General features: G+C 39.3%; 1 long non-coding RNA gene across 1 annotated transcript in view; it reads left to right on the plus strand.

Moving 5' to 3' along the window:
- The window catches only part of LOC120323293, a 40,992-nt gene extending 18,539 nt beyond the window's left edge, over window positions 1-22,453 (plus strand). The window contains exons 2-4 of the long non-coding RNA XR_005563615.1: window positions 9,895-10,001; window positions 21,372-21,437; window positions 22,209-22,453. This is a non-coding gene — a long non-coding RNA (uncharacterized LOC120323293). The remainder of the gene's footprint in view (window positions 1-9,894; window positions 10,002-21,371; window positions 21,438-22,208) is intronic.
- The last annotated feature ends 3,742 nt before the right edge of the window (window positions 22,454-26,195 follow it).

A 26,195-nucleotide genomic window follows, 5' to 3' on the forward strand; every position in this document is an offset into this window, starting at 1 on the left:
TTCATCACATCGTTGGCGGCTAGGTGTTTCTGAGAGTCTCCAATCAGTTGGAAACATCTTGGAACTGGTTATAGTCTTCTGTGTTGTTCTGTTGTTCTTAAAAATTCTCCTTCTCTCATAAGAACTGTTTTATTAGAGAAAAATATAATTTCCTGGCATACGGTGGAAATGCAAATACTTGTAGTGGTGGGTTCCAGGTATTCCAACATGGGAGAGTGGACACACTTAGTCCACAAAGGTTAATGAATCAGCCAGAATCAATGCTCTTTAAGACTTGGTTTCAGTAAGCAAAGAAAGTACAATTTTCAAAAGAAGGTATCATAAGAAATTGTTACTAGGTTAAGAAATCCTGACTCGATCCACTTAAAATCATCTAAAACTGAAAAAGACAAATAGTTCTGTCACTGAATTTAGCTTGAACTTGAAAACAATTTAGGGAGATCATAATAAATCCAAAGAACTAAAAAGACCAGAAGTTTGAATACAGAGGACATGCAAAAACTATTTGTCAGTGATATAAAGTCTATATAAAGTCTATCTGGAACTTCTGTTTAGAGGAAGAGGAAAAAGAAAAATATAGACAAGGGCTCCAGATCAAACCAAGAATGTAATTAAAAAAAACAAAACAAAACAAACAAAAAACCACAAACAAACAAACCAGAAAGCCTGAGAGTAATTATACTGAAAAAAAAAATCTATGTCTTGTAGTTCAGAAGGTGTAGGAATAAACTGAGAGCTTCTAGTAATCAGCTGAGTTTGACGTGAAAATGAAACTAATAGCAAGATTTTTTTCAGCCACGGAAATGTAAAGACTAAGGAAAGAAGAGGGGCTTAGGGAAGAAGTATGTGAAGCTGGGTATCTTTCCCCCCCCCCAGCCACAGCCCTCCCACCCCTCACGTCCATCACACCGCAGTTGCCCTGAAAGTGCTGGTACCAAAATACCTCAATAGAGAATGGGGAGAGAAGAGAAGCCTGAATTATAAGAAAAAGTTATCTACCAAACTGGGCTTTGTCAGCATCCCCCAATCTTTAAATTTCTCTCCATAAATGTATTGTGAGTACATACATACCTAGGAAAGAAGTAGCAACTGAAGCTAAAGGAAAACGCTGCCTAGGAGTGAATGAGTAAAAAAGTGGATGTAGATAAATGTAGGCTGAAAATAAGGTGACTATTACAGCACTGACAGTCTTCCAGCTTCTCTCCCATTTTTATTAAAACCTGACTAACTTGAGCTGAAATGCAGTTTTTAAAGTGGATTATACAGTGTGGCTGTTAGCCACAGCAAGGCACACACTTGTGACCCAGGCCACTCCTTCCACAGTCGTGCAGAAGAGCCTTATCTGGCAGTAAAAGTGCAAGCTCCGAATATTGATTTTTGAGTAACTGATAATCAAAATGAAACTGGGAAATGAGCTGATTGATGTCTGACCTACACCCAAATATCCCAGTAAAGTGAGCTAAGCTTCTTAAATTTGACATAGATATTATAGGAGGATGTTTGATTCTTCCTGCAGTTGACTGTGCAGAACATGGAGAGGAAACAGGAGTTTTGAGCTGCTCTGTCACCAATTCTAGCTCTTGTTTCACATTACAGCAAGTCTGTGGCTATTTGCCTCCAAATTATATATTCCTTACTCAGTTTTCCCTTTGCTTTAAAAAGCCATTATCATATTGAATAACTGGACTTGTCATTTTGTCTTTATACTTTTGGCTATTTAGAAAAAATACAGCAAACCTCCATCTGCAAAAAAGAGGATTTAAAGAGAATTTGTCATCTTCTGCATGTAAAAGCATACGCTTCACTTGTTCAAAAAAGTTTATTTTCAGTACAAGGTCTGGACCATGAAAATTACATATAATAATTGGTTATTATTTTCTTCCATATTTTGAAATTTGTTTTTTTCTTCAGTGTCAGTTGTTTTTTCTTAAAAAAAGCCCAAACAAACCAAGTGGTCTCAGCTTGAGTCATATGTGCTCCTTGCAGCAGGAAATCAGAATTATGACATTGCATATACAGCATTTGGACCTCTGGACTCTGCTTTTGAGACATTCCTTCTCTCTCATTAGTGCAAAATGTTATCTTTCCCAGTTTTCAGTGGAGAGCAGTTACTGTTTATTGTTCACTAGACTTTTTTTAAATTATGTTTTTGAAGCACAAAGCCATCTACTGAAATAAGGCAGTAATGTAACCTTCATGGAGATCTGTTTCCTTGCTGTGCTGAGGTTCTGTGTTCTGGCACCCCTGTTTCTGGCAGGACCCCCTTTGTATTTCACCAGACAGAATTTGCTTTGTATACATTAGCAAGTGACACTGTTGAGATAGTTAGAAATACGTAATTGAATAACAGTCCTTAAAGCTTCTAGTGTCCAGTCCATAGCAGTCCTACTTGATCTCCATATGTGGTTTTCTTTCTATGTGTATTTAAAATTTTTCCACTTCAAAGCTATGCCTTATGCTCCTATACTTTTATAATATTTTATATGAAGGAAATAATAATCCCTGCCTGGAGGTAGTTTGTTGATAGAACCTGTGAAAGTGAGATATCATTCAGGTCTGCTGAAAACAATTGTTGGAATTCAGGCAATGTCAAAATGGGAATTCATTAATTCTGTAGTTTAATTATGTTCAAGTGGTCTCTATAGACACAAAGAAATTGTTTGAATGCCTCAATTTAATTTTTATAAAACCAAACCATGATTCAACAAAGCACAAACTCTGTGTACTGTTTCGATCTTCAGTGTTTTGCCTCTAACCCCACAAGGCATTTCCTCCTGTAGTCTCTGATCTCCTCTTCTGGGCCAAAACTGAAGGTCTGGTTATTTTCTCATCCTCCTTGGTCAGTTTTGATATCAATAGGTTATTCATTCCTTTCCTCTTTTCTGCTTTTAAAGTTCACTCCTCTTATGAATCTGTTCACCTAATGAACCTGTGTACGGTGTCTTACCAGCCACACTTGCGTTTCTGCCAGAGACCTAGTATGAATTGCACAAGAGCATAAATGCATGAAGACCAGAGGGAAATGACATTTAATTGACCACAGTCTATCGGATCTGAACAGTGACCTGGGATTTTGTTCACCAGAAAATGTTGAAGTTGTACAAAAAGTTCCTGAAGTTCCAGAGGGATAAGAAATTTCTATTAAAAAAAGCAGATAAGGACATGGGAAACTGATTGTCTAAATACAGCAAAGAAATTTGATTAATAACTCAGCTTGGAAGTAATTGATTTTATAATTCTCATTTTACTGGCAGTTAAAATTACTTACTGAAGTTAGAACAACCACAGCCCCTCAGTTAAGCTCAGGGCTAACTTTAGTTACAGGACTCTGCTTTTAATCATGATCAACTTGTTAGTCATCATCATACAGTGCAGACCAATTTCCAGTTCTGGAAGATCACTGTAGTCAGTTCATAAATATCTGCATTTGTCAGAGAAACTGAATATCAGATAATGTCTGAAGTGGTGAAGACTAAAAATTAACATCTTCATCACTTCTGACAGCATCTGGCATTTAGTAACAGCTACTAATACTTCTTAAATGTTGGGACTATCCACAGGAAAAAATGCTGTAAGTGGACGTAATTTTAGTGCTCTGTTTTTTACTGAAACATAACTTCAAAGCGTGACTATCGCTACCAATTTTGTATATAACTATAAATTTAAGAAAAGTGTTGAAACAGATAATTTACACATGAATGATGTTACAAAGGAATTAATTTCAAGATTTTTTCAACTGACAGCTTTTTGTCCAGTTTTGATGAAATGAAGTGAGCTTCTGTTCCACGTTTAATGTTTACTTTACTTATGCAATTGCTAAATTAGTGGGGACCCTTTCTAGACCCAACGGACTGGAGTTTTCAAACAGCTGAGGGCTACCTTGCACAGAGATTTAATGAGATCATGATTTTTTTAAATGTGCCTTTGTGCATGTTTTTTCACAACAAATATTTATCTTTCCATCAGGCTGTGTGCATATGTTGTATGTCTTGTTTCCTAAGCCATCCTTATCTCAACTATTCTGTTCTCCTTGCCTGTTTGGTTTCCTCTGACCATTGTCCTGGGACACTGCAAATCAAAGATGTTTTCCCTTGAGTCTGATATTCCAGTTTCCACATCTGCCGGTAAAGAGAGACCAAGTTTGATGGCAATATTGTGTAATCTACTGCATGCCAGGAATATCTTACATACAGTTCTTTAGAAGGACAATCTGGTAATGCATGTCACCACAATGTATTTTAAAGATGATTAATGGTCTTTTAAATGATTCCTCAGGTGAGCCGTAGATCTTCATTATCTTCTCTGAGGACATTGCATTGGATTTATTTGGAGAAAATTAAATTAGGGTCATGAACCTTCCTTGAAAAGCTAATTTATATCTTCTGAAATATTGAAAAGTACTATACTCTAATGATGTGATATGGTTGTTGACGTTATAAAGACAACTGTCAATAACATCCAGAAGATAACTGTTATTTCTTATTTAACAATTTGAGAAGTTGCTGCTGTCTTTAAAGCTATTTTTAATAGCTGCCATTCCTACTTCAGTTTCATCTGGATACACTCAAATTTTATCTGACTACCCAATAATTAGCTGCTGTCAATCCAATCAGTGCAAGATTGGCTAAGCTATTTTTTTCTAAAATGCAAAAGTTGTCACAACACTGCTTGACAATATTATGTCATGATGACGTTAGGTACTTTGCCACCTCACCCACTGCATAATGGTTAATTTGAGCAATATTAAATGAATGATAAGATTTAGGATCTTGATGAGCCAAAAATTACTTGAAGAAGTATTGCCACATAGAATATTTGTATGTAGTTTATTGGGATGAAGAATATCACAAGGAAAAAATTCTGTCATTTGGTATTGATACATTAAACCCTTCCAAGTAAACACAATATCTAGATCTGAAAATAGAGGCCTATTTTGCAAGCTCCTCATTAGCTGACTGGGAGTTTATGCAGCAAGGATTCTAAGTGCTTGGTTTTGTGATGCTCTATCACTATGTGTGGCCGTATATTTAATTTTGTCAGGGGTGTATGGAAAACTTTGCACAGCAGATGCCTTTTACCTTCATGATGTTTGGGAAGTGGGTGGTTTGCCTGGAAGTACAATTCTTTCTTTAAAATTTTCTGCTGATCTTCAGTTTCTCCATGGTTTCCTGTTCTACAACTATTTAAACACCTCTAAAAAAACTGTGCTAGCTTTAAGTGGTCTTTAGTGGTCTTAAACATCCTCTGTGGTGCAAGGAGGCTTTGCTATTTGAATTGAAATATTTTTAATACCCAATAAATATGTTTTAATATGTAACTGAGATTAAAGAGGGCTTTAGCTGTGGACTGCTGATTAAACTGACACGTTCTAGAATTTCTGTGCATCACCACTCAACTGTACAGCTCCAAGCACAAGGCAGCTGCTTGGAAAGAGTGGGTGTTTCGTGAAACTCCAGTGATCCTACTCAAACTCAATGGCCTAGTCTCTGGTGATCCACAAGCACCTATGGAAGTAAGTCACTGGTGCCCCTAGGTTTAACCGTGTTGCCCTGAGGGCTTGAACTTGAGCCTGTCACATGCATGCAGTGCACAGAACGTCTTTCCTTCAAAGACTGGCAGCTCAGGCTGTGTTCTATAATGGGACTGTCAGCCCCATAATAAGCATCGTCGCACCAGGGTTTTGGGCAAGGAGATCCATTGTGTGAGCACAATGTCTGCTTGAGGTAAAATGTTCTCAGTGCAATGGCTGTCAGAAGAATAACTGTTATCTCTCAGATTCTGGCAAGGTCAGTTTTTAGGTTTTCAGGTCCACAATGGTATCTTGCTAAGCACAGACTGTCTGCAGCACGTGCAATTCTTTCAACCAGCCCTCTCTGAAGATGGCCTATTGCTCTTCACACACGTAGGATAAATCTACACCCTCATTCCTGCACAATGGCTTTCACAGATTCTTCGGGGTTTCATCCAGGCCCTCTTCCTTTACCAGGGCACAAATCTTCTGTGTGATCCCCTACAAAAAGAGCCTGAGCAGAGGAAGGCAGCATGGACTGTGAGCGTGCTGGGGTCAGTTAGTATTCTCTTCCCTTTGTGTGAGTATTTCTTTTTGGTTATCAAGTCTTCCAAAATATTAATATGAACTAATCCTTTAATCTTTGACATTTCTTTTAAAACTGAATACAATCTGTTATCCCTAATTACATCATTTAAGAATGTAATCAAGAAAGCTAATTAAGAAAGCTAGATAGAGTACTACAGTATATATTTTTCACCTGACGTATTTTTACTGCGGCAAGTCTCAATGTATTGAAAAAGGCATTTTATGTATCACTACAAAATAATTGTGGTAGAACAAGTGCTGAGCAACTCCTCTGTATGTTGCTGGGAATGTCACTGCCTGTGATTTAAAGCTCTAAAAGAACTGTACAGTGTTTTGCTGAGCAGCTCAGCAGCAATGGTTAAAATTCCCTTCAACTGCACTATCACTTTCCTTTTTAAAAGTCAAAGTAGGTCAGTGAAGGTGACTAAAAGTTCTTTCTTCCACTTGCCTTCATTAAGTTTTGCTTAAAAAAGAAGAGAGGCGGGACTGAGGCATGCAGCAATTGCTTCAATAACCTTGCAGGAAACTGCCAGAAAGTTTCCCAAGACTCTCATGCAATTGAACCTGGTGAAAGGAACCTACTCCCCTACTCCTGCCCATAGCCCTCCTTAATAAAGTTGCTGGAGGTTAGGGGTTTTTTTCTGAACACTTAATTGCATAGATATCCCAGCAAACTGGTGCCAGCCTGAGAGAATTGGAGCTGACATTGCTAGTGGGGAAGGGGAAAAGCTGAGCTGAAGGGAGGACGCTCAGGGGTGTGCAGGAGAGTGGGGACCAGCAGTCTCTGGTTTCCACTGCTGGCCAGCATACAGAAGTCACCAGTTATGATTGGGTTACAGCTCATGACTATTTAGACTTGGACATGGACTTGAAGCCACTTCATGTCAGTACAAAGGGAGGAATGTAACACTGTCTCTCCAGTGCCAGGGGGGAGAGATTTGTAGGTTGGTATGTGACCTTCACTGCTGGCCCATGCAGGTGCTGTTCAAAGGCTCTCCCCATTCAGCTCTTGATACTGATACTAGATTAAAAAGAGAGAATGAAAAAAGTCCTTGTTAAAAACGTTCCTGTCTGTTTTTTCCCTTTATCTCTGTGAACAAGTTGTCTTTTGATTTGCTTGGGTTTGTGGGTTTAGGAGGCTGTTTTCCTTTCAAGGACTTACTCTTGTACTATGTATTTTTTCATTTAGTGAATAACATTTTACTCAGTGAAAGAAGATTTGTCTTGAGGCAATTCTTGGGTATTTTAAAAAAAGTTTTTAGTTTGTACCCATGCTGTTTTGTCACACCAGCTTTTTACACTTTGAACTGTAACTCCTTAATTTATACCTGTATTTCAGTGAGTGTGTTAAAAAGAGTCAAACCAAAAAAAAGAGAATCCTGCAAAGCCATAAATTCACATCAGCAGGGCAATTAAAACAATAGCTAATAATAATCTTACTGGCTGCTGATCAGGGAAGGGACCAGCGTCCTCTCTGGTCTCTGGCACCATTTTCTGAGCATCAGTTGTGTTCCCGAACAGCCCACTATTCTGTGCATTCAGGTAATTCACCGTATTTAAGATGTCTTCAGAGATGACGTGTTTGAAAACTGTTTAGTGAATGTGCCACACCATCTTGTAGAGGGAAGTGGAACAGATCAGCCTTCCTCACCCTGCAAAGCAGACGGCATCTATCAGCGAAGACTTGGCTTGTTCCAGATATTCAGGACTAACTTTTGTACTAGAGAGATCTCAGGGTTTCTGAGGAGCTGAAGAGTGCAACAGAGCAAAGTTTATGTCCTGTGTTAGTAAGTGCTTAGGTCAAATTTCTTCTCAGGTCCTCTTCGGAGGGCTGCAAAAGTATGATGCCGTCTTTTAAAGATGGTTCTTTTCCTGTATGCATGCTAAAAGGACCAAATGTGTAGAACTGAATTGCTCCCTCTGCTTCCAGATTCCCTCCCTGGAATGCTGCACAACAAAGCAAGCCGTAGCCCAGCCTTAGCAGCAATTTTTTCTTAACCCTCATAGGGTTTTCCTATTGAAGTGGTTGGTATAATTAAAAAGCAACTCAACTGTTGCTGAGTTTCTTTGTTTTATATTTACTGGAGAAAACCACTGGGCTGTTGATCTGTGAGTTTTATGTTATTATTTAATTACATTGAGGGAAGATCCTGCATTTTGGATAATTTATTTTGAGTGCTACATTTTCCAGGGCTTCATTTGGTTCTAGTATTAATCCCTTTCTTTCACAGAAGTTTGCATATTGTTTTGGATTATTTATACTTCACTGTCCTTCCAAATCCATTATTAATCACACAGGTATTGAAATACATTTCACAGATAATACTGGACATACTGCTGTATTGTTTGCTCACATAATAGTCATGCTTTCACTCGGCAGGTTTCTCATACATCAAATTATCATTAGATAAGAAAAAATGTTATGGTGAAGATTTGCCAACAACTTAATGCTGAACGCTCAAGCGAAACCCTGATGTTCCCAATTCCAGGTGATGACTCCTGGGGACAATAAATGAGCAGATGCACTAGTTAGATGAGAGCATATCACCTTCAGGGATGTGAACAGTGCGAGGTTCTGCTCAGTGGACCCAGAGAAAACCTCTTGTTCATTTTTTCTCCGGCAGCAGTCCAGATGACTAAACAAGAGAGATTTCTTTCATGGTTGCATTTTGGTTAGTATAAAAAGGGACCATATTTTAGTTTTGAGAGTGTCCTGCAGCTATCAGTGACTATAAGCCTAAGAACATAGGGCTGGAAAGGACCATCTGGGTCATGGTATCCAGTTTCTGAGTCACCCAGCCTCTAGCAATCCATGGGCTGCAGGCCATGCTTCCCCAGGCTCCATTGCATCATTGCAACCTCACAGCAAAACCCCAAAAACCTCAACTAAAAAGAAAGGAAAATCAAAGGAAAAAAAGCAAGAGTGATAGAGAGTTTTAGCAACAGTCTAGACCTTTGCAAGAGCCTAAAGTATTGTATAAAGCTCCCTGATGATCCCAGCAGGCAGCCCTAGCCTACTGCACAGAGGAAGACAAACTCCCCTGTCCCCGGCTTTCTTTGCAGGCTTTTCCACTGAACTCTTGAATAATAATGGTTTAACCCTGGGAGTTCGAACAAGTGTATCAGCCAAGCCCTGGGAGATCTTAACATTGCTGAGAGCTGCAGCATTTTCCACCTTTGTTTAGTCTCTGCTAAAACCGCCACACCAGGTGCTTTAGAGCCAGAGTTTTGCACACTGGAGACAGCTAACTATGAGCATGTTTCTCTGCAGAGTACAGAACAAGGCTGTTTGGGGAAAGGGATGCACCTACACTGTGCAACACAGAGGTTCAGGCTGAGTCCCTGAGACAGTTTTTCCACACTCGGTCTGGCAGAGATCTCAACATGGGTCTCTTGCTGTGGTATAGCATGGCACTTGGCCCAAAAGTTATTCTCAGCTGGCATTGCCTTAGGGAGCTTAAAACTGGGCATGAATACAATGCAGAGACTATGGAAAAGCACATAAAAATTGGAAATCTCAGTTCTGTTCCCACGTCACAAAAGAATCTTCAAATACCTTTCTTTTTCCATTTTCACATCTGTACTTAAGGGAGAGTAATAGTGCTTTGACATAAAAGCATTTTTCTGGTCCTTGAATAGACGGTTAGTGCGGACATTAAGATATAAATCTGTTAAAACTGAGGATTGGTTAAATAAGTAAAATATTATTACAGAAACTCTCTTAGGTGTTCAAAATTACCTTTCTTCTTAAATTAACACAAGTGAAAAAGGAGTAATTGCTTTCTGTCTGCCCGCAGAGTCAGGCACACATGAAGTCCTCTGGATTTGTCAGACAGAGTGGAGGACATCCGCTGTCATCCTCACCAGTTCCTGCAGCATCTGGCTCTTTTCAGCACAGTAAAAGGTTGGTTTCTGTAGACAAATAGCAACAGTAATAATATCTACATCACTCAAATGGAATCTCTTCTCTGTAATTCAGAGGAGTAGCAACACAGGTTTACAGAATTTCCTTCCAGTGATCTCAAAGGACTCTGCAAGTGGAAAGAAAAAAAACTCAAAAAAACCCACCCAGTCACTGGGTCCCAGTGTGACTATTTTGCAGGTGGCAAAGACATGTCACAAGCAAGAAGTGACTCATCAGATACACACATGAGAGCTGGGGCACAGCAAAGAGCAAATGAAATTGACTCTGTTGCCTGCCTGTGCTAAAAGCCAATCTTACAAAAATGGATAAATGCATTAAATAGAAGTGGGAATTTGTTTCTTTTGCCATTTGAATTTCATTTTAAGTCATGTGTAAATGATTCTGCATCCTTCTCTCTAGTGTAATAGTGGCTTTAATTTGGCTTAGCCTTTGGGAAGGATGTTTGATTGACTGAATTAGAGAAGGAAGCTCAGTCCACAAGCAACTCTCAAAACCATTTTAAAGATTGGCTTAAGTTCAGCCCATTTTGGGGACTCATGAAATCTCTTTATATGGTGATATTTATCATTTATGTGCAATGACCCTAATCTTTACAATTTATATAATTACAGTATATTAGTGTGGTTGCTGTAGATTCATTTTTTCTGCAGAAAAGCACCACTGTGCATCCCAATATACAGAATTACAGCTGGGCCAGGGCAGCATCCTCTAACTTGTCACTCTTCTAGGTCAGAAATGGCCTTGAAACCAGCAACTTCAACTTGCTTTTCTGAGTTTCTTGGTCATAATTTTTCCTCCCAGAACTGTGGATGAACTTTCCTTGTTTTACTTGCTAGTTCAAAAGCCTCTACACTGCCTGCTTTTAGACTCTTATTTCTGGGCCCAAAATAATGGGATAGCACAGAGGAAGCATGGGGGATTGCTTGGCATGGAACAATGTCTTTGATGCATCTAGATGGAGAGCTCTTTGGGGACCGTCTTCCTAATTTGTCTGTTGAGTGCCCAGCTCACTGGGCACTTGCTCTGGGACAAGAGATCTTGCCAAAAGGCAATTGGGTGCAATGCAAGACAACTTTAGAGTAAGAGAGCTCAAGAGTTTTCTTGTCCTGTAAGAAAGGAAAAGGCTATCAAAAGGAAATGAAAGTTTTATTTAGAGGGAGAGGGTTATTGGATTTTTATTTTTTCTTTTAAACATCACTATCATGACCCCTTCCATGTTCATGTGTCATTACTTCTGTGAAAATCTGAACTATCTCCTCTGTATTCTGGTTTGCAACATCAAAAGGACCATAGAACAGTCTCCTTTGATGTTAAATTTTTCTGCTGATGCTGTCTGTGGTCAGGTAATACGACATGATTAATCTGAAAAGATTCAATTTGCTTATTTTCCCATGTTCACTAGCAAAGCAAAGATGCGGTGTATCAGTGGGATATGAGATACAGTCAATCAAGAAACTCCTCAGTATTAGAAACCAGATTTTTAGCTTCCCAAAAGCAACCCCAATGAATATTCTTTGTTTTTCATTTTTCTTTTGTGTGTCTTTGCATAATTGTTTAATATTAAAGAAAGAGAGCGTGGTTTGGTTGTTTAGTTAGTAAAATCAGGCTTTGAGACTACCAGGTCTGGGAAGAACTGGCTCCTCTTGCTCCACCTGGCTCAGCTATTGGCCAGACCAAGAAAGTCACTTTCCCTTTTTATAAAACAGGGATAATGGTTCCTCCATTGTAAAGATGTGAGATATACTGCTGAAAAGCAGTACACGAGAGTTAGGTAATATTATTTCTGGCTCTCCTACAAATGTGCTTAGTGTTCAGTTTTCCCATCTGTAATGTGGGGATGTTAGAACTAATCTACCTCCCAGGGTTGTTTTGCTTAATTCCATAAAGTACTTGAAAACCTCACATGGAAAGAGTTATAGGAGCACAAGGTTTCTTAATAAAGCTCATTCATGAGTAATGTATTTTTGAAGTAAGTGACTTGAACCTTCACCCATAGTTGGAAACCAACGTGAGCCAAGTCTTCTTTGTTGTTCAGCAAAGGTTGGTTGATTTTTTTTTCCTTACATATTTAATTCTCATAAGGCTTCACATCTCTGGTTTCTGGCTATGATTGAAAGCAGAAATTCCAAATACCACAAGAGAAGACTGGGGTTTTTTACTTTTTTTTCCTGACCCTCCCAGAAGCTGGAAGTTTTGAAACGTAAGTCTTCCCCACTATCCCCAGCTCTCAGTTCCCCCCTGCACAGATAGGTGTCTGAATCTGTTTTCTCTGAAAACTGAGACTTACCCAGATGCAGCCTGTACCCTGCACCCTTTGAGACCTGCTCAGCCACCTTGAACGTGATGTGCAAGTGACTCTGAGGTGTATCAGGGCTGCTCTATTCAGACAACCACCAGGTGCTTTATCAGAATTGATCTGCCCTGCCTTTAGCTATACAAGACCACATTCAGTCTCATCTTTTGCATTGTTATTGTTGTGGGTTACTGCACAGAGCATGGTAAGGCTCTTTAGAAGCACTGCAAAATGCTGAGGCTGAAATGGTCTTAACGTCTAAGGGCTGTAAGAGAAAATTAGCCAAAACTCATTTATCTCTATGTCAAAATTCCTGCTAACTGGGGAGGAAGCAAAGTTGGACCAAGCTGGAGGCTTTCAGGGAGCCTGGCTATCACACCGTGGGATGCATTACAAACCCGGATTTGCAGGATCTCTGCTTGCAAATAATCCACACTCAGAGTGCTCTGAACGTATCATTTGATGTGTGTAAAAGAGAGATGGTGCCAGGAGCACAGAAGCTAGCTTGGAGCTTGGGGAAGTTTTCAATCGGTTTTGCCAGGGTTTCCCTCGGTGGGAAGGCACGGACGGCTTTCTCCTGCCCCCTCCTGGTACAGCCCTCAAATTTGGCTCTGGAAGCAGGAGGCTGGAAAAATGGCACCTTCATTTTCCAGGGGATTTGCACTTGGAGTATATGGCAAAGTTGGTCTGTTTTCATGGCACGAAAAGGAGTTGTTATAATTTTTTAATTTTTATTTTTTCTTCTTGGCATTGTAAATCCAGTTGAGCTCTATGAAACTAAACTGAAGCTCGGTCTGATCAATGCACTTGCAGTCGAGTATTTCAAGTGTGTGATCTAATGCTCTTCATCATGGGAATCCACTGTCTTAGGAAATATTTATTTTTAAGCTGGTGTGATACTTAGCCAACCGAAGAATAATGTATTTCAAATAATTTAAAGAACGTAGATAAGAATTATGTAGTCCTCAATCAAATGTAGGTACTCCATTCTAGAGGGTAGCTGGAAAAACAAAATTTCACCTCAAGAGTAAAACTTGGCAGTTTGTAAAATGCTCCCACTGTGCACTTGAACAAAAGACATCTGCTGGGCACTGCACTCTGTGGAGGGACAGGGCTGTTCAACAGTGCTCAGACTCCTGGGGCATCACTGGGTGGACAGACCAATGCAATCTTAAGTTTTGCAATGTTTGCCCACACAAACAGTAACTCAATGTCTAATAAATCAAAATAGCTGCTATATGGAATCGCTTCAGGCTTAAACCCTTTACCCTTTTGGGTTGAGCACAGTTTGAGTACAACTGAACACAAGCTAAACTGGAGCTGCCTAAAGGTGGGCACTCTAAATCTGGGCTACAAGTCTCTCTTCATATCTGCATTAAGTTATTCCACTTTGTAAAATGATTATCATTCACCAGAACAGAAAAAGGTAGTACAAGGATTTTCAGGCCTTTTGGTTACCATATTTGCTTGAAATAAATCTAAAATCTTTCTGTCTGTAGACTCAAAACTGCATTTTGCATTTTGCTCTTGGTGTAGTTTCTCTAGACACCAACATGTTTCTGAAAAAAAAATATTTTCACAAACTGAGAGTTTTTTAATCACAGAAAAAGAAGTGTTTCTGACTGTTTTGTTAAATATCTGTTCCTTATCATGCCCAAGATATGCTTATTGCAGAGGTCATCTTCTCCATTTTCTAATAATTTTTTAACCTTTTTTTTTTAATAAGTAAGTTTCAGCCAGCTGTGGTTGTGCTGCACTTTCAGAGGCTGTTTTTATTTCATAGGAAGGTGTTGAACTTTCCATCAAGTCTCATGTGGTTGTCCAAACTAGTGGGAGCACTTTTTCTGCACAGCTATATCCCAAGCTGAACTGAAGTAGGTGGTCACTAGGTATTATCTTTCTTCAGTTTATGTGTTTGAAAAGCACATCTTGCAGCACTAATTATATGGATTTCTCTCTTTGAAAAACATTACCTCTTTCTTCAATGTATTTTGGCTGAGAAATTTCCATATAAAGTCTTGCAACTTGGCTCCCTCTGGGTACCAGGCTTTCTGTCTGGTAGCTGAGAAAGGGGTGACACTTTGTGGTCCTCATGGCTGTTTGGCTGCAACATTAGAGGGAAGACAGAAAACAAAATCATTCCTGCTAAATGGACAGTATCACAGACAGGGAAAAAAGGCAGGACTTTCCAGTTTCTTTTAGTCATATCCAGCAGTCTTAAGGAGAAGGTCTAGCTGCACAAAGCTTACTCCACCTGAATGTTGTTTTTTGAGGAAATTTCCAGAGATTAACTCCTTTCAATAAGTTTCGAGGGACTTTTCCATTGCAAGGTGTATTCTGGCTGGATTTTGAAGGGCTGTGACTTTCTGATCTATTTTGATACTGTCTGGATCCAGCGGTGTAGCTCTTGAAGCTGAAATGCATAGAAAGGTCTGAACAAAGCCACAAAAATTTTGGGAGGGGATTCATTTGTTCACCACTCAAAAATTCTGTTATGAGTGGACTTTTGAAGAAAATTTTCCAATAAATTTATGTTTATATGCAACAGACCACAAAGACAAAACAATTTCAGATCAAACAAAACAGTTTAGTCAGACTGATGGACACATCTTTTTTTTTTTTTTCATAGTTCTTTCCATCAACAAACAGACATGAACTTCTCTTCAGGGTAGCATGAATGTTTTTTCTCCCTTCAAGTTCACCTGGCAAACTGAAAAATTAGTTATTTGTACAGGCCTGGTTGTGAATCATCTTGACTCAGATGTGTCTCTGCTGGGGAGGACACATTAGCCCCTGCCACCTTTGCATGATGCTTTGATTTTCAAGTTCACCATGATCCAATTTGGCCTCAGATGACCTGAAAAATACCATTTCTCAAAAAGCACTTGAACTGCTACAGGGCTTCAGGGCAGGTAAGTACTGAGATAGGTATTAGATAACCAGAACCTCCATTTCTGATCTCTCTCAGACACTAGGATAACGAAAGAATGAAAAAGCAGGCAAACATACCTTCTAGAGTAACTCAGATATGGAAGTTTTGTAAAATCACATAATGTTCTGTTCAAATTTTCATTGTTTTACATCTTCTGCATAACAGAGGACCTATCTACCCTACTTTTAGCATCACGACCATGACTTTTAGTTGAATCTTAGCACAGAAATTATAGCAGTAGATGGGGGTGGGACCTCAGAAGGTAATCGAGTCCTATCCCTGCCCTACACAGAATCAGTGCGATAGGGATAGAATAGAGTAGAGTAGAATAGAATAGAATAAAATAGAATGGCATAGAATAGACTATTTCAGTTGAAAGATATCTGCAATGATCATCTAGTCCAACTGCCTGACCAATTCAGAACTGACCAAAAGGTAAAGTCTGTTGTTAAGGGCATTGTCCAAATGCCCCTTATACACTGACAAGCTCGGGCCATCGACCATCCCTCCAGGAAGCCTGTTCCAGGTTTTGACCTCCCTCTTGGTAAAAAAATAATTCCTAATGTCCAGTCTAAACCTCCTCTTGGAATATTTCTGAAGCACTCCCATGTATCCCAGGGCAAAGGGATCAGCACCTCCCTATCTACTTCCCTTCCTCAGGAAGCTGTACAGAGCTATGAGCTGGCCCCTCAGCTCCCTTTTCTACAAGGAACTGAAATTGTTTATGCAAAGAAGTCTTAAAATGGCCAGTGATTCTACAGTTCCCCCAGATAATTAATCTGCAATGCTTACAGCTAGAAACAATTATTTCTCTGTCTCTCATTGTGGATTTTTTATTTAATTTTTTAAGATTTTATTTTATTTTTAAAAATCCAGCCTAGATGTACAGTTGTTGGAGTTGTATCACCAACAACATGTCCAGTTAATTAGAGTTGCTTTATTATTTTTTAGTTAATTTTCAGCTTTGGTTTAAAAATCTCTTCCCCTACTAGATTGCATTGCTGTATCAGATTAGAGATATCTTCCTTGCAGACATCCAGAGATTCTGCACTCAGAGAGGACCACATAGTCATCACATTTTCTCTCCCACATGTCATAGACTTTTATATTTCATGCTGTTACCCAATACTTTGCATTTGAATTAAACATAGCTTTTATTTTGGCTAAAATATATTTTCTGGAAAAGCATCTAATTTTTATATGAATACATCAGGAAATGGATAATCAATCACTTCCTTTAGAAGTTTGTCACAGTGGTTAATCGCTGTCACTGTTTGAAAAATTGTGACCGTTTTGAATTTCTGATTTCAACTTCCAGTCACCGGTTCTCATTATGCTTTTCTCTGCCAGATGTAAGAACCCTTTAGTATCCAGTACTTTCTTGTCTGGAAGTAACTATGCAGTGTAATCAAGACATCACTCTTTTTTTTTTCTTCACAATAAACTCAGTGGATGGGTTTCTAAACCTCTCAAGGTCAGGTGTCTCCTTCCTTCATCAGTTCAGTCTAGCATTTGTTCCTAGTTGCTATTTAAGTTGTTAACAGAGGTTGGTCAAAACTGGACTCTAGACTTCTGTGAGATGTACTGTGAGGAGATAAAACCACATTACTGCTCGCTGCTCCCTTATTTGTAGGTATATGGATCATGGGACAACTTGTCCTTTTTTTCAGTCTTTCTGGAATTAGTATTTTCATGCTGTGTTACTTGCCCACTGTGATTCCCAAACCAGTCTCCAAAATCACAACTTTCCAGGATCCAGGGTCCTATCAGGTTTATTTTGCTCTCTGCCTTTAGATCACCTTTGCACTGACTGCATTTCACTCAAATGGTTCCCTTCTAACAAGTGACCCAAAATACTCTTAGCATTAGTATTTTCTCCTCATCGTTATTTACCAGGCTGCTAATATTTGTTTCAGCCATCTGTCTATCAGTGCTGACTTTATATTCCCTTGCAGAAGCGTCAGTGAAAATGCTGAATAGAACCGAGTATACTTCAAAGCCCTGCGGAAAGCCAGTAAAGAATCCTCATTTGATGATGATCTGATTGACGCAGCTGGGCTTTGAGTTATGCTAAATAGCCATGTCTTAGCCATTTAACATAAGTTTCCTTCATGTTATATAGTGTTTATCTAGTAAGTATGTCATGCACTAAGTCTAAAGCCTCGAGAAAGCCTGCTACATCTGTACAGTTGGCTTTTTTTTGCAGGCAGAACATGAAACCAGTTTTATTTGAGCTATTTTCCATAAACCCACATTGACTGGCAGTAATTAAAATCTTGTTCTTTCATGTTTTGGCAGTTCAGTTCTGTCTCAGTTTTTCCACTGTTTTACCTGGGATTGAAGTGAGGTTAGCTGCTCAATAACTCCCTTGTAATTGCACTTGATTTCCTGTTCTCCCTCTCTCCCCTCCTTTCTCTTTATCTCTGTCTCTCACATTCTCTTTTTTTCCAGGTTACTACCCTGCTTCCAGTCACCTGGAATCTCTCCGATATTAAAATTTATTAAAAATTAACATTAGCAAGCCAGAGCTCTCCTCAGTCAAATATTTTAGGACCCCTGGGTGTTATTTATCCAGGCTTGCTGATTTAAAAATGTTTATCTCTACTAGATGATGTTTAACATCCTGCTTATTTCCTAATGGGCTGGAAAGTACTTATTCAACCTTGGTCTCATATAAATACTATCAAGATATTGCTTTGCAAAATACCAAACAAAAATATTTATTGAACAAGTCTGGCTTTTTGTATTGTTGTTCACAATTTTGCCTTATGCAATTCAAACGCTCCTCAAAAATCTTGCTCAGCATCACCATGGACCAATTTTTCACAATCTCTATATTTTCCAGTATCAGTTTCTCTTCACTTCAGACAGTTGCTGTATTTTTCCCATTTGTTGAATCTTTAAAATACTTTTGGTTTACCACTGGAGTAGTTGAGCCTTAGCCAGACTGTCCTTGATGATGCTGATGGACTGACTCTATTCTGAAAGAACTTCTGATTTCCATTCATTTTTCCTCTCTGATTTCTTCCTCCCACTCACTGTTTTCTCATAATTTTCGTCAGCTGGAGGATATTAGCCATTGGGAAGCACCAGCTACAATTGTCTTAATTTTGTCCACTTTTAATTATGAGCTCTTAGGATAATGTCCCTTGCCAGCTGCATGACTGCTACGTTCTCTTAATCAGAGTGAGTTGCAAAATAAGTAGTTCATGTTGGATGCAGTATCTTTTCCTTATGTAAATGTGTAAGTGCAGAGTGTCATACAATCACTTCCTCACTGATTTGGATGAACTGTATTGCACTCAGGATTAACAAGATCATTAAGATTTCTCCAGAAACACAGGTTAGGTCTGGGAATTGTGCACCGGATTCAGGCCTGGACCTCACCTTCTCCAGGGAATAACAGACATCAGGCTTTGCTTTTCATTTTGGCCTTATCTCACATTCGGTTCATTCCTCTCTGCCTAAATTGCTCCATATTCTGATGCCTTCCTCAGGGCTCACTGCTGCAGATGGTGTATTTATATTAACTTAAAGATTGCATTCCATCTTTCAAATGAGATTAATATATTTTTCAGGCCATTGTGGTTACCCGACCTGACCTCCTATAAACGCAGCCTATAATTCTTCACCCGGATTCAAGCATCTGGCCCTATAACTCATACTTGAAACACGGCATGTCTTTTTTAGAAAAGCATCTCGTGGACACGTAAAGCCTCTGTCACTTAGATATTTTTCCTTATTTAGAATAAAATTCAGTCTCTTGGTGATGTATAAACATCACAGTACCAATGGCTGTCTATAAATGTGCAACAGTGTCATACTCCTGTGTTTCAGTACCTGTCTTCTCCCTGCCTAAAATACTGCCCTTAGTTTCTTCCAAGTGGATATTGTTCTCAGGATCTGGAAGTCACTGAGAGTTACAGATGCTTAATGAAAGAGGCATGAAAAAACACAAAATAATCCAGTTGCTTATGGTGCCATACTTGTTAGACACATGTCCAGGGGCTGACTGACTGTGTCTCTGATTGTTATGTTTTACGTTTTTCTGTAATGTCTTTCAAATGAGGATGGAGCTACAACTGTTGGAATTAGGAAAGTATTGTCATTTGCTCTGTGAAAAGGACAAATGTTTTTGTATCTATGATTAGTTTCAGAAAGCAGAAACTGGGATAGAGTGTTCAACCTCTTACTAGTACTCCTGGGGTTTACACTTATTTTTTATTTAATTTAATTTCTTTTTCTATGGTGAGATTTTACACTGAACCCTAATATACTCCTGCAGAATGGCATTCTCCTGGGCCTATTTGAAATTCTTGATCTTTTCTGCATCTGTTTAAATCCTGCGTTCATGCACGTACAGCACAAGGTCAACCCTTTTGTTTGTTATTTTTATGGAGTTTAAAGAAAGTCCAAATACCTGACCGAGGTACCTGTCTGGTGCAGCCTTGTGACAGTTGCAAAATCTTCAGACTCAGATAGTCACATGATTAACTGTTTCATGAGGAATACAAGAGACCATAAAATCAGGGGTGTGCTATGGGTGGTTGGGGCTGGCTCATCACTCACTAGAATACAGAAGGTGGCAAACTGAATGCTCAAAGGAAACCAGCCAAGCAATATGTTGCCAACTCATGCTCCAGAGCCCTGCGTACAGGGAGGTTAAGAGCTCACAAACAAACCACAAAGCTCAGGTCTTCCTTTGGCTTATCACCTTCAAGTTCAACCTTACCCCACAGCATAGCTAACCAGCTTCAGAAGATCAAAGAGCATGCAAGTAGAGATGATCTGCCAAGAATATTTTGGGTTATTTCTGCAGAAGTTACACACTTGAGTCCGTACTGGCACTTTGCAAGTCAGTATCGAACTGAGTCTCCAGTTCAGTGTTATTAGAGGTGTCATACTCCTAGGGGGTTGTTGCTCATCTCAAACGTGAAGCTGGGCTGCCTATTGTGCAAGTGGCTGCACTGCTAAAATCCCAGAACTTGCTCATGAAAGGTCTAGTTTTGGAATGGCTACAGTTAGCCCTGAAATTATAATTACTTTCAATTTTTATCTGCTTTTTTTTTCTTCCCAAAACATAAACTCCCTTCAGACGTTTGAAGGGATTGTGTTATATTTCTGCTACATTTTATTGGTGTGAATCTTTGGGGAGAGGCTGATGTCTAAAGGAAATTTATTATTAAGAACTAGCTATACTGTTTCCCAGCAGTGAGCTTGTTACTGCCACATCCCCGTCTAAACTCTGTAATTGGTAATTATGTTTGTCTGACCTACATTCTTCTGCGTAATTGTACTGAGATATGGTATCTTTCAATTCCTGAGTAAAAATGTCCACACCAGTTCTGAAGTGTTGCTGAGCAGAAGCTTTCACCCTCAAAAGGCAATAGTATTTTTGTGGTGGAGGACGCATTTTTTAAAAATGTGTATAGCACTTGGATCCTATGGGGGTAAAAAGCAATGTTGAAATAAGTTAGATATAATGACATGATTTTTCAGAACCTAGGAAACTAATGGTCAATTAAGTCCCAGTGGAGGGTGCGTATTAGCTTCCTAATTTGTTTTGGATCCATGACTGGAATGTGTACGCACATGCTATTCAGTCTGGAGCATTCATGTGAAAGATCCTTTGGGTAATTTAACAGCTACAAATGGTACTTCCATCTAAAATTGTTATTGTGTTGTGTTTCTGCACCAATTGAGCCTTCAGTAACAGATCTGATGATCAGGATAGAAAATTCCTTCTCTCCTACCGATTTTATCATCAAAAAAAAGGAAAATTCATATTCCTTCTGAGGATAAAAAACCTTCCTTCCCACTTAACAAAAAAAATTATTTCCCATAAATAACATGGGAATTATCTTTTCTACTGCTTCACCTCAGAAGTTTTTCAATATTTTGTGCCCATGAAGACTGGAGGAGCTAGTGGATTACTAGTATTTTCCAGTATGTGGATTAGATAATTTGACCACAAACCTTGTTTCTGAGCCTTTCACTCTTTGGCTTATTGACCCAAAAGTTTTTCATCTGTTTCTTGGAGGCTACTGAGAATTCTGATATTTTTTCCATCTGTTTCTCGAAATTTCCCTTGTGAACACTCGGCATGTTTCCCTGTTCCTTCCAGATGACCCTCTCTTGCTGTTCCCACTGGGTGTCATAAACTCCATGACTCCTTCCAAGAAATGTTAAGGTGAGTCGCATTTTATTTATTGTGCTGAGTAATGCCATTAACACGTTCCAAATTGATCTATCAAAGAAGTCAGCCCAGAGAGCCTGCTCAGTGAGCAACTTCAGGTCAAATATTTAGGTGGGGCAACACCACTCACCTGAGCACTATGCGAAGTTGTTATTGAAGTATATTTCCTAAAATACCCCTCTGGGCTCCGCTGGAGTTGCTGGACCAGCTGCTCCTTTTAGAGTACCCCTCTGAAATGTGAACACAGGACAGTGAAACTGCTGTCCTGATGGATCAGTCATCTGGAACAGACATTATTAATAAGGAGTGATAGACTTCCCATTGAATTGGGATGAAGGAATGTCTATTTTATCAGTGGTTTGTTTTCTCATTTTTTGAGCTGAGTGCTGAGCCCCTGAGCATAGCCTGGCAGAGGCTGAATCTCACTTTAGGGGAAGTGCACTGTGTTGACACTTCCAATGGCTGCAATGAATGCTGGCAAAAGCAATCTCTTCATCTGAGGGAAATCAAAGAAGTAAAAAAAAAACAAACACCAGAATCAGGTAATTCCTTGTGATGTATTAGAAATACAAAAGTTGCTGTCCAGAGCTTCTCAGAAATTGGTTATTTGTCCTCCAGCTGTCTATGGGGGACAAGAGACAGCTATTTGTTCCCTAAAAAAACCAAGAGGTTCATTTAATAAAAATCTCTCCTAAACCTATTTCTCTTTACATATTTTGACTTCACTGAAACTGTGTTGTTCCTCTTGATCCTATTTTCTTCCAGCTATGCATCTGCCTTGATCTGCACATACCATGATATTTCAAGATCCACCCTTTGGGAGAAGGGGGAGCAACCCTAACAGGAGTCCTGGCCACAGGAGTGCTGGGCAAGCTGGAAGCCTGGCACACGAGGGAGAATGGGAAGAATGAGACCACAGAATGACAGTGTTCCTGGTTACCAGGGAAACAATCCTAAATTGGAGCTTTTTTTTTCAATCAGAATATTTGTTTTCATTTGAAAAATTTTGAGAAGGGGTCTAGTTTTTTAGAAACAAAAATAATTTTCAGGGGAATATCTGTTTTTAAATTCTGACCTTTTTTTAAATGAATATTTCTAATATGTAGATTTGATCTAGAAAAAATATGGTGAGCTAAGTCATCATCATCCTTTCATAAACACCTGACGTTGTACATAACTTCATAAAAATACAGACATCATTGATGGAACTGGAGGGACTTAGAGGGGTCCTCTGGTACAGAATAGGATCAACCACACCTGAATTTCTCCCAACAGCTATTAACATGCTTGCAGAGAAGCTCCTACTGTGGGGATTCTTCAGTCATTTTAGGTGATCATACAGCTTCCCTACCCCCACAGTTAGTAAGTTTTTTCTGATATCAATCTAATCTTTGTCACAATTTTAAAGCAGTTAAACACAAATGTTGACTTTACTCTGCAAAGCAATCTTTTGCATATTTGCAGACCATTATGTATCCCCAGCCTCTTCCAAATACAGTAATGTCAACATTACTTTCTTGGTCAGAGGTCTATAAATTCATGACCTTTCATGCTTTATTCTCTTTATACTCTGTATCTTTCTGGAAGTGTCATACCTACAGCTCACATGAATGGTTTTATCCCAGCATGCACATTTCTGATTGTGGAAAGGATCCTACTTTTTAAGCAATATCTGCATCTCTTCCTTTGAGCTGAACAGATATCTCACTATATCCAAAACTGTGTGTTTAAACATATTTTACCCTTCATGCCTATATAACAACAATATTTTGACAATGTAATTCGTCAGTAGCATCCTCCTGTTAAGAGCTATCATCTATGATCTGAAGAAGTGATACAAATCTTAAGTACTCATAACCCTCTTGACTTGTTCATCGAAGATGATCTTACGTAGCCTTCACACCTGCCATTTCTCTGGCATTTTCCTCCACAGTATCCATTTGATGCTCATTAGGTTTTCAAGTTATTTTCCCAGCTTTTTAACTATGTGTGCAATCTTGTATTCTAAATAGGGTTGTTTATGCCCCATGTGTTTCAGTGAGTATTTTGGTAACAGTACACAAGCAGGCGATATATTTGTCCTACACATCTTTGTCCCAGCATTCTGCAGTTCCTTCCCACTCGTGCCTGAAAATTGGAGTACACTGTTTTTTTCCTTCATCTCATCATTGTTGTTGTATTTTTTTTTACCCTCTAGCATTTTTAGAACATAACATATTTTCATGTAAGTTGTGTTAATTATGTAACAGTAATTTATCTCAGATAAGATCTTTTATTTTTGTTTCAATTTGGCAATTAGAATGCAGAAAATTTCAGGCTTTGAACCCTACCTTTTATGTCAAGTTGTCTGCCCACAACTGATGAGTCTAAGTATCTTATTTGCCTCAGAAAAGGAAGTGAAAAAAGTACCATCTGCAAATTTATTGGGAATTTAAATATCTTGGAGGTATGGCTGAAGAAATAGATCACGGAGTAATCAAGGAGTTACTCTGTAATAGTGACCACAGAGTACTTTGATCCAACACCCTAAAAACCATTATTCAAGGGCATCAAGAATAAAAGTACCTATTGCTTCAGACACATCATCATAAGACAACTGGCCAGTGTCTGATTGGCAGAGAAACTAAACGAACCTTTTTTGCTCACGCATCACAATTTACTGGGGTTCTTTGAAGGGGTGAGCAAGCACGTGGATAAGAGAAAGCCAATATGTATTTATTACCCAGATGTCTAAAAACTATAGTGCTTTTGGGGGAACTAAGTAATGGTTGGAGAAGAGGATAGACTATTGCATGAATTAAAATAGCTTAAAATGTGTAAAATAGAGAGTAAATGGCAAATCTCACAGTGTGCTGCTAGAGGGATACGTAGAAATGTGAATGGCAAGTCTCACAGTTGAATACTACATGGATCTGGTTTGACCTCTGATCTTATAACCATTCTTATGTTCTAATTGAGTTCATGTGCCATGTGCTTGATCCAGGACTCTTGAGTGAATGGTAAGTCTGACTTCCTATGTCCTAAATATGTTGCTTCCACATGAACTCCTTTAATGCTACTTCACCCTGACAGTTTTTGTTTGGGAACCAAACCCGGTGGGGACTAGACACTCTACTGCTTTGTTAGGAAGGTTCAGTTTCTAACTTCAATATCCATTTCAGCAGACACTTTATTGCTATGCACACAAATTTGATACAGTATTCCCTAGCTGCCTTCTTACAAATCTGGATGTTGATGTTGTGTCATCTTTAGGAGATCGTAGGATGGTGGCCCAAAGCAAGCATGCTAGGCTTCCCAGTAACGCTGGTCTTCCCATGGGAAGAGCTGTAGTGCTCTGCTTTATTCTCTTAATCTTATGGAAAGCATCTCTAGATGTTCATCTCTCTGTCATCATCCCCGAGATACCTTAGTGACACAGAATTATCACAATCACAGATCCTGATTCAGGTATTCTTTCCATGTTGGTAGAACACCATAAGTCCCATGTTCTCTATGAGCTGCCATGGCACTGCTGTGTTATGGATGTTACTCACTCTGCTGTATCTATTGCTGTCAGATTTGATTGTCCTCATCAAACCAATCAGCTGACAAATAGACTGTATTGCCTTGAACGTCAGAGTAGATTTTCTAACTAGGTCTAGCTACTGAGCATATGCAGGAGCCAGAATAGCAGTTGCCTGCCTTTATTTCATCCTCCTCCTCTGACAAAGCTAAACTAGCTGATGCTCCCTACCCAACATGATCGTTCAGGCCTTTTAGCATCCTCTATTCAAACAACTTCTAACTCTTGTAAAGAGAAATTGTAACTCCTTCTAGACTGCTGGGTGGGGATGATGGAGAGGAATTACCCCAGGTGGGCAGACCCTTGCACATATATGACTCAATGGATATCATGTATTACCAAGATATATAATCCCTGGATATCTTCAAATATGTGCCTTTCTGACCTTGAACAAGCACGGAACAGCATTCTTGTGACACTCTAGGCTATACATCTAGAAAGAAGTGTAAATTCATCAGTATCCACTAAAGAAGAGTCTGCTGTCTGTTGAAATGTGCTAGCATTGCTGGCTCTCCACTGATCTGCAGCAGAGCTCCTTGGTGTACAAAAAGTCTTAATGACACCATGTCCTGATGACCATCACTCTTATACCAGGACAGTGGCAGATCTAGCTCAGCATGGCAAAGTTTTGTTTTGGGATCTGAGTGACTCAGAGAGGGGGACACTTCCCAGGGATACCCAATGCTGAAGGACATGAGGGCACTGTAGTGCTGTGAGTAATGTAACTATATGATGTTTTCTTCACACAGACAGATTTAAATCAGTCATGAGATTTGGGCTGAGGAAAGAGTATTTCTTCAGCAGGTACCAACATGTCTCTGCTTCCTATAGTTTTATCCTTTTCTGCAGCATTGTGCACGGTCCATTGCCCAGGGACTGTATGTTCCAAAGCTTGTCCACTGTATCCACCTATATTAAATGGCCAAATAATAGTTATCAACATTACTAATCTAAGATCACCCACGTAGTTTCACCTACAAATGCCCATGAGTCACACTGTCCCACCTCCCACCCCCAACGGGCTGTGTCATTAATATATCCTATATTTGTCCTTTACATAGTCCAGTCTTGAAGCTTTTGATCTTTGATGCTGAAAGTTTAAATCAGGTGTTGAGAGCTGTTTTGTGATTAGAGATGTCTAGGGCTGGGGGGAAGGTAAAGGAGAAATACGTATTTCTTTCCTTATTCAC

This window comes from Pipra filicauda, unplaced genomic scaffold, assembly GCF_003945595.2.
Source record: "Pipra filicauda isolate LSUMZ 115617 unplaced genomic scaffold, ASM394559v2 scaffold10_size6260569_pilon, whole genome shotgun sequence".
Lineage (NCBI taxonomy): Eukaryota > Metazoa > Chordata > Aves > Passeriformes > Pipridae > Pipra > Pipra filicauda.